At 45.2% G+C, this 13135-nt stretch overlaps 1 long non-coding RNA gene across 1 annotated transcript in view; it reads left to right on the top strand.

Moving 5' to 3' along the window:
- The first annotated feature begins 8155 nt into the window (after positions 1-8155).
- LOC116764198 overlaps positions 8156-13135 on the top strand; it is a 54544-nt gene continuing 49564 nt past the window's right edge. The window contains exons 1-2 of the long non-coding RNA XR_004352750.1: positions 8156-8254; positions 8842-8959. This is a non-coding gene — a long non-coding RNA (uncharacterized LOC116764198). The remainder of the gene's footprint in view (positions 8255-8841; positions 8960-13135) is intronic.

Raw genomic sequence — 13135 nt, 5'->3', positions numbered from 1 at the left:
AGAACCACAGCTCTCACCCAGGTGGAGCTTAGTTCCATTTACAGAAAGTTTCATGTGAAACTTAGCTTCTTTGGGGCTGTTCCTGCCTGAGAGATATGGTAGGAGCAGCAAGAAATTTTCCCAACCACTAATACCTAAATAATTTGTTCACTGAAACTCTGCATGTTTTAAGTGACAGAAAGACCCATCTAATCCCCATGTTGGGCATACCTGCTTAGATCTATAAATTGCAAAAACCTACAAAGCCTGTGTACACTGAGGTGGCAAAGGCTTGGGCCTGCCGAGGTCCTGTGACACCAGACTCATTAAACTGCTGTGTCTTAAAGCAGTTGAGGACCTGGAAGCCCTGTGCTGACTAAAGTATTGACACCTCCTATCCCTGTCACACCTGAAGCATCACTCTCTCTGGATATATCTTAAATCTCCAAAGCCCTATCATTGTGCCTGTTCCTTAAGCTTTCCTGGTTTGTAGGCCATGGTTTGAGGTTGGGGAGGAAACAAATCAAATCCCCCTCCTCTGAGTTCAGAACCAACTGAGAAGTAAGATCAGGACTCTGCTAGGGATCAGTATGTCAACTTTATTGCTGATAAAGTTGGATTGGAAAATGCAGCTGGGAATCTGCAGCTACCACTGGGTTTCCTCACACCTCCCCCCTGAATTAGACCTTCCATCCCCAGCTGCCTGCCTCCTGGCTTGCTGGGGAGATTGCCAGACCCAGAAGTGTGGTCACTAGAGCTAGTGCAGCATTTCCCCAACCCTCCCATCAATTCCTATACTCGCTCTTTGGAGGAGCATGGTAAGTGGTGGAGAGACAGGCAGGGGAGGGGCTCCAGTACCATTCCTTCTTGGGGAGGATGTGAGGATTCAGGAACAGGTCTTCCCTGCCTGTGGGAATAGTATTTGAGGTCACTGGCATCAAAGAGAGTCTAGGGCTTCCCTGGTGGCGCAGTGGTTGAGAGTCCGCCTGCCGATGCAGGGGACACGGGTTCGTGCCCCGGTCCGGGAAGATCCCATGTGCCGCGGAGCGGCTGGGCCCGTGAGCCATGGCCGCTGAGCCTGCGCGTCCGGAGCCTGTGCTCCGCAACGGGAGAGGCCACAACAGTGAGAGGCCCGCGTACTGCAAAAAAAAAAAAAAAGAGAGTCTAGAACGGGAAGAGGGGAAGGTCAGGACTGAGGCTCACATTTAAGCATGGTTTCAAAGAGGAAACCCCAGCCAAAGAAACTGAGAGGAGAGGCCAGAGAGAGGGGGAGGGAGACTAAGAGCATGGGTGCCACAGAAGCCGGGGAAAGAGCATTTTAAGGAGAGAGTGATCAGCACAGTCCACATTCCAGAGGAACCTAGTGAAATGAGGAACAAAAACTGTCCCTCAAATTTAGGCACTTAGAATCTCCTGGTGACCTTACTGAAAGGTGGGAAGGAGAAACAAGCTTTGTGGTAGTCACTGAAGGGTGTCCAGGAGGAGAGTTTCTTAAGGGGGACAAAGCTTGTTTGAAAACTGATGGAGAAGGACAGTCACCTGCGCTTGTGAGGTTGTGGCAGAGGTAAGTAGCCTGTGCCCCACCCTCCAGGCCAGGGTGTCTTGGGTGCAGGCTCTGGCTGTCTCTCTGGAGCACATTTTCCTAATTTGAACAAAGTGCAGCGTGAGCTATAGCAACCCCGGATGGGAGGATGCTGGTACCCAAGATGGGGGAATAAAGGATAGTAGGTCACTTAGTTACCTGCAAAGCCAGACTAGAAGCTGAAGGCTTCTGTCTCCAAATTCAGAGATAGCTCCAAACACCCTTTAGGGCAGAAACAACAAAGGCTCTTCTTCCCTTCAAGAGCTTGCCTTATTTTTGGCAGTCCCTAATTATTTTAGCACTAAGTATTTAAATCCTGATCTAGTAAGATGACCAGGATTCCATGGTCCTAATCCTCCCTTAGTGACAACCTTTAATTCCCTGGGGACTCACACTTTCGATTAATGGAGGTCTACAAAGGTAACAGACCACCCTCTGATTCTCGGGATGGGAGAGTGTCTTGCTGGACCAATTGGTGGTCTCTCCCTACTGTCTATCACTAGCGTCAGAGACCATATTCTCTGAGAGCTGGTCTTTAGACAGTTTGTCTTAACCCTTGTCATTGACTTAACCCTTACTTACAATATCTTACTTTTTTCAATTAAATCATTTCCAATTCTGATATCATAGAAATACTACCATCAGAGACTTCTTAATGATAAGCTTCTCCCAGCTAGTCCCATACTCTTCCTGTTTCCGAAATCATTTGTCATGTGCCCACATATCTGGAAAACCAAAAATAAGTGGACTTGAAAGAGAGTGGTTGGCCATTTTGCTAAGGATCTCATAGGTCTCTTGGTGTTTGTTTTCCTTTTTAATGTATTTGTTTTCCTGTAACATTAATCAAATTCCAGAAATAAAAACATATTACTAAGGTACATTTAATTTATATTAAGATTTAAATCTGCTATTGAAGGAGAAAAATTAGGATTGATGATAAAAGTTTATTTTAAATTGGCTCTAGATAATTTAGATATGTAAATTACTTTTTAAACACACACACACCCCAATTCTATTAAACAGCCAGATCTTAAAAGTCTAAACTTTGGATACTATAATTAGGAGTCATTTAATCAACAATTTCAAGTTAATGAAAATCTACCCATGTTTTTGGTGTTAAAAGGTAAATGAAATGACAATATAAAGACTTATTAGGAAATGATTAGATAGAGGAGATAACTGGCCTATACAAGTATGATGATCAAAAGTGCTATACAGGGCTTCCCTGGTGGTACAGTGGTTGAGAGTCCACCTGCCAATGCAGGGGACACAGATTTGTGCCCTGGTCCGGGAAGATCCCACATGCCGCGGAGCGGCTGGGCCCGTGAGCCATGGCCGCTGAGCCTGCGCGTCCGGAGCCTGTGCTCTGCAACGGGGGAGGCCACAACAGAGAGAGGCCCGCGTACCAAAAAAAAAAAAAAAAAAGTGCTATACATGTGGTCACCAGAAACTTGGAACAGACTTTCCTGAGAATAAATTAGTACAGAAACATTACCTATAACATTTATGCCAAACTCTTTTAGCAGATAAAGTATTACACTGGGATGTAATGGGCTTTAAAACAACATAATACAAAACAAAACACAGCAGGGACTTATGAAAATAACTTCTAATAAGGTTTTGGCCTTTTCTTTGTGTGGGATCCAAGGTGCAGTGATCTTTGCAAAAGCCCATTCTAGGGTTAACAGTTTGTTGGCTTGACTTATAACTTTTAAGTATTTAAACACATATCTCGTAGGCCTCCCTTTGCACTCTTGCCCTGGCAAGTGTAATCCACACCGTGTTGGATTGGACTCTGTCTTCTGCAGCACATCTGGGGCTTTGATCGGCGAGCCCTGGAGACACAACACCCTAACCCAGGGAAGGGCCAGCCTAACCGGAGCAGGGCATATGCTGTGGCAGGTGAGGGGCACAACAGTCTTTGGTGAGCCTCAAATCCTGCCTGGGAGTGGCTGCTTCATCTGCCTGTGCCAACTGGTCCTGCTGGAGAACTGTGGTTGGCCATTCTGTTGTAACTCAGGTGTGCACTTAAGGAAAGCAAACCAAACAGTCCCTGTCAGGCAGTGGGACAGTGAGCATCCTTTCTACCCTCACTTCCTCTAATGGGAGAAATGGTATTTACGCAGGCTGTAAATGGCTCTTTATTCTTTCCTAACACACACCATTCTATGATGGAAATTTTAAATGGAGAGGCTGTGATACAACCTAAAAGAAACTCCATTAGTGATGCAAGCGGCCAGAAGGATTCTTTGTTTAGGGGAAGTGATGAACATAGGAGGGACCAGAGAGCTGAGACGCAGCCAGGAGACTGGCTTCAGGGCCCTGTTGAGGCAGAAAACACTCAGGGCAAGTCCAGTTCCTGTGGGTCATGCGTTCCTCGGAACCCTCTACCCTTCATTTGCCTTCCGCTCCTCTCCTCCCCCTTTCCTTGCCCGTCCCCCAGGCTCCCACACTCCTTTCTTTTCTGTGTTCTCATGAAGGCATATTAAAAATTAGAAAGGGATTACAGGGGCAGGCATGGCTAGTCTTTGTTAGATAGAACTTTCAGAAATAAAGGGGAAAACCAAAACTATTTCCCCCTTCAAATGAGTTGTATTTCTCTCGGGCCAAAGAACTCTTGGGGATTTCCCCCAGGATCTCTTTTACGAAGGCTGTTTGTTTTGTTTTTCATTTGTGAGTAGGGACTATTTCATTCACTGAATCAATATTTACTGAGCTTGAATTATAAGCAAGCAGTGCTCCAGGGGCTGGAGAAATTGGAGTAAACTAAAATGACAGAAATCCTGCCCTCATTCCCTGTACATTCTTTTTTTTTCATAAATTTATTTTACTTATTTATTTATTGGCTGTGTCAGGTCTTCGTTGCTGCACGTGGGCTTTATCGCGGTGTACAGGCTTCTCATTGCGGTGGCTTCTCTTGTTGCGGAGCATGGGCTCTAGGTGCGCGGGCTTCAGTAGTTGTGGCGCACGGGCTCAGTAGTTGTGGCACGCGGGCTCTAGAGCGCAGGCTCAGTAGCTGTGGCGCACGGGCTTAGCTGCTCTGCGGCATGTGGGATCTTCCCTCACCAGGGCTTGAACCCATGTCCCCTGCATTGGCAGGCGGATTCTTAACCACTGAGCCACCAGGGAAGCCCTCCCTGTACATTCTATGGGGAGAACACGCAATAAACAAGACAATGACAACAATAATGTGTGTGTGTGTTGTGTTTGGTGGTGAGAAGTGCTAGGGAGAAAATAAAGACGAGTACGGTATAATGTAGGGTGGTCAGGGAAGGCCTCACTGAGGAGGTGGAATTTAAAGAAAGACCTGGAGGAGGTGGAAAGAGGCACGAGGATATCTGAGGCAGAAGCATTCTCAGCATAGACAAGAGCAAATACAAAGGCCAGAGGCGGGAGCGCACCTGGCAAGTTTAGGGATCAACAGGCAGGCCAGTGTGACTGACTCAAAAACAGGATGAGCACAGAAAGGACTAGAAGATGAGGTCAGAAAGGTGTGGGTGTGTGGGTGGGGGATGGTGGAGGGCCTTTTTCAGCACTCTGAGGTACTCTGAGCAAGAAGAGAAGCCACAGTTTGGTTTAAGCCTAGGAGTGACATGATCTGATTTGCATTTTAAAAGGATCACTTGCTGCTGTGTTAAGAATAAGCCGTGAAGGACAAGGGTGAAACCAATTAGGAGACTATTGAAATAATCCCAGGAGGAGAAGAAAGTATCAATATCTTACACCAGGGTAGTAGTCATAGAGATGGTGAGGAGTGGGGAGATTCTGGATATATTTTGAAAATACAGTCAAAAAGATTTGCTAATGGGTTGGTTGTGGGTGTGAGGAAGAGAAAGGAGCCAAACAGAATGTCAAGGTTTTTGACTTGAGCAACTAGAAAAAGGGTTTTGTGATGAATTGAGACAGAAGGCTTCACGGGTGCAGGTTGGGAAGAAGATCAGGAATTCAGTTGCAGCAACTTACACCCTAGATCTGTGTTAGACAAGTGAAGGGCCCAAGTAGGCAGGCAGATGGATATATGAGTTTGGAATTCAAGGGTGGGGCTGGGGCAGGAGATTAACTTTGGGGGCCATCAATGAAGAGATGTTATTTAAAGCCAAGAGATGAAGTTTTTGAGGGAATGACAGCAGGTGGAGAAGTCCAAGATGTGGGTCCTGGAACGGTCTAGTGTTTATGACTGGGAAGAAGAAGGAAAACAAGCTGAAAGACAGAAGGGCCAGCCAAGAGCTAGAAGGAGAGTAGGAAAAACATGGTGTCTGTCATGGAAGCCAAGTGAAGAAGACCCATCAAGGAAGAGGGAGCGTTGACTGTTGCTGACAGAGTGAGTAAGATGATGACTGGGAATCCTCCAAAGACAGAGTCACTGGTGACCTTGAGAAGAGTCCTGTCAGTGGAGTCGGGGGTGTGAAAGTCTTGATGGAAATGTTCAAGAACAAATGAAGAGGAGGGATTGTGGCCAGTGAGTACAAACGATACTTCAAAGGCCATTAGTTGTAAATGGAAGAGAGAATTGGGGCTCAAGCTAGAGGAGGACGTAGGGTTGAGAGAGGTTTTTAAATACAGAAGAAATAACCACATTTGTACATTGATGGAGAAGATCCAGTAGAGAGGGAAAAATGGAAGATTCAGGGCTAAGGGGCTCTACCTTGTAATATTAAGAACATCTACATTGTACTGACTGCTAATATGTGTTAGGTTTTTATATATGCTATTCATTCCTTAAAACATGAGATGTGTGTTAAGGTTCCCATCTTATTAATGAGGAAATTGAGACTCAGAGACATTGAGTTTCTTGTCCAAGGTCACACAGCGAGGACAGAGAAGGGCTAGGTCAGAGCCCAGTCTGTCTGAGGGAAGCTCAGGCCATCTTGTTCCTAGGCTCACCAGCTACCCTTCTGGTTGTAGTGATATTATAGTAGTGATATTAAATATTACTGTCTTAAATCCCTGACTAAAGGAAGAATCTATGTACTTCTCACAACCATGACCAGAGACTTCAGTCATGAGGAAAGTCTGAGTCATTCTGCTTTCCCTTCTTTCCTAAACCCTGGGACAGTAGACAACAGAGAAGGTGCCTTGGTGTTTGGTTTGCCCCAAACCTCTATACATTAGACATCTAATGAATAACGTTATGCTGTATGTTGGAATATACAAAGGGATGGAAATCAAGAGTCCTGAGTTTTAGTCATGACTGTTACTATATGGTTATCTTACTTCCGTCAAGTCAATGAACTTTGAGTTCAGTGTCCTCATTAGCAAAAGGGGAATAAAAATGTCTGTCCTGTCTGCTTCTTGGGTGGTTGTGAAAACATCACACTATATTCCCTCTACCTCCAGTACTCCCGCCATATGTGAGATCATATGCCATTTCCAAAGTGTATCACGTACGATGGCACCAGTGGCTCTCAACACTCGATGCACAACAGAGCCTGGCAAGCTTATACAAATACTGCTGTCCTGATAGGATGTGGGGCAACTAGAATTCACAAGCATTACTAACGGAGTGTAAGTCGGTACACCCACCTTGGAAAGCAGTTTGGCAGCATCTGTTGAAGTTGAACCAATACCTCCCTGTGATCCAGCATTTCCAGTCCTAGGTTTATACCCAAGAGAAATGAGTACCCAGGTGCATCAAGAGACATGTACAAGGATGTTTGCAGCAGTATTATTTGCAATCACTCAAACTGCAAACAACTCAAATGCCCATCAACAGTAGAATAGACTAATTGTGGTATATCATATATAATGGAATACAGACCAGTATTGAAAGTTTGCAAAATACAGCTGCAATCACATGGGTGAATCTCACAAATATAACGTTCAATAAAAGGAACCTGACATGAAAGATTTTCCTCAAAACATGAGATATCATACAATTAGGAAAATCAGGAAAATCTTAAATCTCAGTGGTGTTAGAAGCCAGGACAGCAGTTACCTTTGGAGAAGAGGGAATGAGTAGATTTTACAGGGAGGGCACATGAAGGGCTTTTGAGTTGCTGGTGATTGTGTGTGTGTGTGTGTGTGTGTGTGTGTGTGTGTGTGTGTGTGTGTGTTCCTCAATGATGCTTATACAAATTAAAAATACATACATGTAGGCCTTCCCTGGTGGCGCAGTGGTTGGGAGTCCGCCTGCCGATGCAGGGGACATGGGTTTGAGCCCTGGTCCGGGAAGATCCTACACGCCGCGGAGCGGCTAGGCCCGTGAGCCATGGCCGCTGAGCCTGCGCGTCCGGAGCCTGTGCTCCGCAACGGGAGAGGCCACAACAGTGAGAGGCCTGCATACCGCAAGAAAAAAAAAAAAAAAAACATGTTTGGATAATTTGCTGAGCTGCACACTTAACTTTTGTGCACTTTTTTGTCTATTTGTGCACTTTTTTGTTTTTATCTCTATTTACTTCAACTAAAAAAACTGCTGCCTAGTTCCCATCCTGGGCCAATTAAATAAGAATTCCTGGGGGTGAAGCCCTGGCCTGGGCATTTTCCAGAGTGCACCCTGTTGAGAACACTGCCTCCTGCCTTTGTTGGTGGTGTCCCTTCTAGGGGGGAAGACCTCCAGCTCTGTGTCTGGGTGCTGACTGTGTCTCTGTGCCTCAGGGTGGTGGAGAGGACAGAGCTGTCTGGTGGAGAGAAGGCTGGAGGACCTGGTGTGCTGATGGCTGACAGCAAGAGTGGCCTTCGAGGACCTGCCTCAGGGTGAGAGAGAGCAACCAAGTTTCTGGAACCTGCAGAATCAGCCTCATGTGGGAATGTGTTAGAAATGCACCCTAGGTTTGCTGGATTAGAAACTCTGGGGGTAGGCCCAGTAATCTGCTTTAACAAACCCTCCAGGTGATTCTGATGCATCCTGAAATTGGAGAACTGCTGATCTAAAGAGTAGCAAGAAGCCAATTTGGCCAATTTGGCAAAACCCTCAAGAGATCCATTCTTGAGGGAATAGGTGTTTTTGCTGGAAAGTTTGTTTTTTTGCCCTCCCCCTCCTGCATTGGTCTTGCCCCAAATCAAACCTATACCATTAGTTCTCAATTCTGGCTGAGGAGCCTTAAAAAAGGTTCCTCCCCTGCCGGGTCTCAGGCATCCAGATGCTTCTGATGTGTGCCAGGGCTGATAAACTCTGTTCTATATTCAGGTACTTCTGCGGTTGAGACAGATGATTGTTAACACCTGCCCCCAAATTCTTTTGGTTGTTTCTGCAAGGCCTGTGAAGCAGAAATCAGGCCTTCAGCAGCTGCTTGTCCAGATATAAAGGTGTTTCCTGAGGGCCAGTTTGGCTTTGCTTGCAGGTACCTCTGCGGACCACAACGCTGAGCTGAGACACCACCTCCGGACACGCACATGGGGCCGGCTCCTCAGCTACACATCAAACACCAAGTCTGCTGCCCATGCTGGTTGCTGAGTGAGGTAATGTGAGTTAAACCCCTTAGTTTGGTGCACAGAGAAAATGTCAACAAATGCTAGCTATCCTTATCTTCATTATCTAAAGTGTGTGGATCCCTTTTCATTTAAGCTCTATAAGATACCTGCTTGGAAAGGCCAATCTTGGTTGTTTCATCTTGAATTCTCTATCCCCCAACTTTGCTGCAAAGCCCAGGAGGGACCATTCACATTCATGAGGGTTGTTCTAAGCCAGTAGTTCTTAAAATGTGGTGGTGATGGTGGTTTGGCTTGTGGGGGGCGGGGGGTGGTAGTCGGTAGCATGAGTATCACCTGGGGAATTTGTTAGGCCTGCAAACTCCCATCACCAAAAAAAGTTTAATAATAAGAAAGAAAGAAGGCAGGAGGAAACTTCTGGAGATAATGGATATGTTTATGGCATAGATTGTGGTGATGGTTCTATGGATGTATATTTATTTCCAAATTCATCAGATATATGTTAAATATCTACAGCTTTTTGTATGTCAGTCATTCTCCATAAAGTGGTTTAAAAAAAAAAAAAGAAATGCAAACTGTTGGGCCCCACCCCAGAACTTCTATATCAGAAACTCAGGAGCTGCAGCCCAGCCATCCATGTGTGGTTCTGATGCTCACATTTGAAAACTACTGTTCTGAGCCCTTGCCTTTCAAAGACTGTTAGAAATGCAGAATCTCACGCCCCAAGCCGGCTGACTGAATTAGAAACCCCAGGTCATTGGGATGCACATTAGAGTTTGAAAAGCACTGCTCTAAGCTCCCTCCCTGGATCGGTTAGAATTAGAACACCAGAGGGGTGCATTCTTGGATTGCAGCTTCTCGGCTTCTCACAGCAATGCCATCACAGGACGATAATTTAAGTGTAAGAAATAAATGCCTGAAAGACCTTTCCGTATCTGTGAAAAACAATTTCTACTACCTTTTATCCCCCTCAGATAAAGATTCATCCTGTCGATTTTCTTAGAGGTTAGAGCAAGCATGTATATCTGTTTTTGAGAAAGAAGTTGAAGTTATGAAACCCGTTACACCTAAGTTGCCAAGACACTTAGACTTTACCTCAGTTCTAAGCAATAGTCCTAGTAGATACGGGTTCTCTCGTACAGCTCTCCCTTCTCCTCCATAATGTGATTTTAGTGTTTTAATTCTTGTTTTAACAATTCTATTGTGGCTAACTTTTTTTATTATTATAAGTAGGCTCAGATATTGTGTGAGATGATAAGAAATAAGTGTCTGTCTGATACTTTGGAGCATCTCTGCCTGTATAAAACATAGTGATTTCAAGAGTTCAGTTAAAATCCCTTTTGTTCCATGAAGGGAACAGCCTGGCGCTCTCCACCACGGCTGTAATTCATATGGCCTCAGATAACATTATATATATCACATGTGTGCCCAATATTTTGTGAGTTAATGTTTGTAAAGTGCTTGAACAGTGTAGGAACATAGTAGATACTCAAATTATAATGATTACCATTACCACTGTTATTGTCATTGTTTATATATACTTACCTGTCATTCCTACCAGACCATGAGCCTCTTCGGGGTGAGGAGAGGGCCTTATTTATTGTTGGATTCCCAAATAAGCCTGGTTTATGTTGCACTCACAAGAGCTTCTTACACATAACGTTAATGAGAGTAAATAAGAGTGCTTTGAAAAGGAAAACATGATTTATTGCCATTGTTGGAGCATTGGGTCTCGGAGTATCCTATCCAAAGAGAAAAGCTATTGTGCCAACAAGAGCAGCACATCCCTTAGCCTCAGTCCCAGAGGGCATCAGAAAAAAAAAAAAGGAAGTGAGGGATAAATGTCACCAAAGTTGTCAGTGAAACTCAGTTCAGAAGAAACTGACCAAAACCAAAATAAAATCAACTGAAAATGTTAATGGTCATTTTTAGTAAGTCACAAGAATTTGAAGAAAGGCTATTTTAACAAGTAGAATGGGGCTTCCCTGGTGGCGCAGTGGTTAAGAATCCGCCTGCCAATGCAGGGGACATGGGTTCAATCCCTGGTCTGGGAAGATCCCACATGCCTCAGAGCAACTAAGCCCATGCGCCCCAACTACTGAGCCTGCGCTCTAGAGCCCATGAGCAACAACTACTGAGCCTGCGTGCAGCAGCTACTGAAGCCCATGGGCCTAGAGCCCGTGGTCCGCAGCAAGAGAAGCCACCGCAATGAGAAGCCCGAACGCAGCAACGAAGAGAAAGCCCCCACGCAGCAACGAAGACCCAACGCAGCCAAAAAAAAAAAAAAAAAGAAAGAAAAGAGACTCCACGCTTCTGCAGGGGGCACGGGTTCAATCCTTGGTCGGGGAACTAAGATCCCATATGCTGTGTGGCATGGCCAAAAACAAAAACAAAACAAACAAACAAAAATAAGTAGAATGATTTCATTTTCCATATAGCCTAGGAAATTAAGATCTAGATAGTTTCTTTTACTTAGTCTCAGGTCTACTTTGCACCTCTTTTGCAGAAAGCAGTATGGTTTCACCTTCAATAACTTGTCAAAAAAAGAAGCAAAACAGATAGTGTCTTACGTATTTGTTTACAAGAGAAAAACACATGTCACTTGTGGGGTTATTCAACATAGTATAGTATTCTAGGGGGAAAAAAAAGTTCAGGCAAGAGAAGAAAATTGAGTAAAGAATCAGGTTTGCATGATGTGCAGAAGCAGGTTCGTGATGAAACTAACAAAACCTGAGGTATGGCCCCTCACTTAGCTCCAGCCTCTTCCAAAGCCCCGAGAGGGACCCTCACAATTTTGTGTTTTTAATTTGGCATTAGTGTTCATAAAATGGGCTTCCCAAGTTGTATAGGTTTCAGGCTCTATAAAACTGGGACTGCTCCTGAGGAAATGCCTCTCTATTTCTGTAGCTCTTGCTTTTCAGATTTACTTACGATCTTTTAGCTCTGCTTTGCCAGATAGGTGATGCAAAAACTAGGGGTTTGATAATGAGGAAGAAGGTCCTTGGAGACATGCTGGGAGGAGAGATAGATACAGCTGAGAGCCAAGTGATGAAACGTAGCTTCTAGAGTGTTTTCCTTCAAGGATTATCACTGTCCTATGGTAGAGATTTGCAACCGTGGCTAAGTTTCCCCCCAAGAGACATTTGGCAATGTCTGGAGACATTTTTGGTTGTCATAAAAGAGCTGGTGTGGGTAGGCTGCTACTGGCATCTAGTCGGCAGAGGCCAGGGGCTCTGCTAAACATCCTACAATCCACTGGACAGCCCCCCGCAGCAAATAACTGTCTGGTCCCAAATATCAATAGTGCTGATGTTGAGAAATCCTGTTCTAGAGCACTTGTTGCACTGCAGGTCACTGACAACTCAGGTTGTCAAAATGAAGTGCTCAGGACTGCCCTGGCGGTCCAGTGGTTAAGAATCCATGCTTCCACTGTAGGGGGCACGGGTTCAATCCCTGGCTGGGGAACTAAGATCTCACATGCTGCCCACGGTGTGGCCAAAAATAATAAAATAAAAATGAAATGCTCAGCAAACAGCATGAGGTACCTTCTCAAAGGCATTTTGCAGTTTGGTCTCTCCCATAAACCATTGTTCTGCTCTTCCTTGAGCCACATACTTGGCTCTTCTTTAGTACCTTCCATTCCACCGCCAACGCACAGGCAAAGGCTGTGGGGACAGTAGCTCTAACTAAAACAATGGTGAAAACCTGGCTCCAGCTCTGCTGTGTGAGAAACAGGGAGTCCCTCCTACAGTGGCTTCAACGCCACAGAAGAACCACAGGCCCTGAAGTGGTGCTTTGTTGTGCAAATCCTGATCAAAAGACCAGCTTCCCTAAAACTAAAACAACCAGCTGTTTCCCTCGACACACACAACAACGTGACTGTCAAGGCAATGCCATGGAAATGTCCACACCCTGAAAATGTTGATCCCACTCCCAGGCTGCTATGCCCTACTAGTTCAAATCCCAGCGTTGCTAGTGGACTGCCCCAAATGCCTGCCCTCTGACCTCAGCAAGTCCTCACTGCCTTTTGGCCTGCCTTCTAATCACCTTCTAATTGTGTGTCTTATTCCCATGGCAACTCACTTCCCCCAAGGCCCCAAACTTTTCTCTCCCTGTTTCCCTTCTGCAGATGTCCTTGCCTCATGTTTTCCTGAGATGAGTAACAAAATAAGCATAGCTGCTCTCATTTATGCAGCGGCCACAAAC

The sequence above is a fragment of the Phocoena sinus genome, chromosome 13, assembly GCF_008692025.1.
Source record: "Phocoena sinus isolate mPhoSin1 chromosome 13, mPhoSin1.pri, whole genome shotgun sequence".
Classification (NCBI taxonomy): domain Eukaryota; kingdom Metazoa; phylum Chordata; class Mammalia; order Artiodactyla; family Phocoenidae; genus Phocoena; species Phocoena sinus.
The sequence above is the reverse complement of the archived record's forward strand: the minus strand, read 5'-3'. Positions and strand labels throughout refer to the sequence as shown.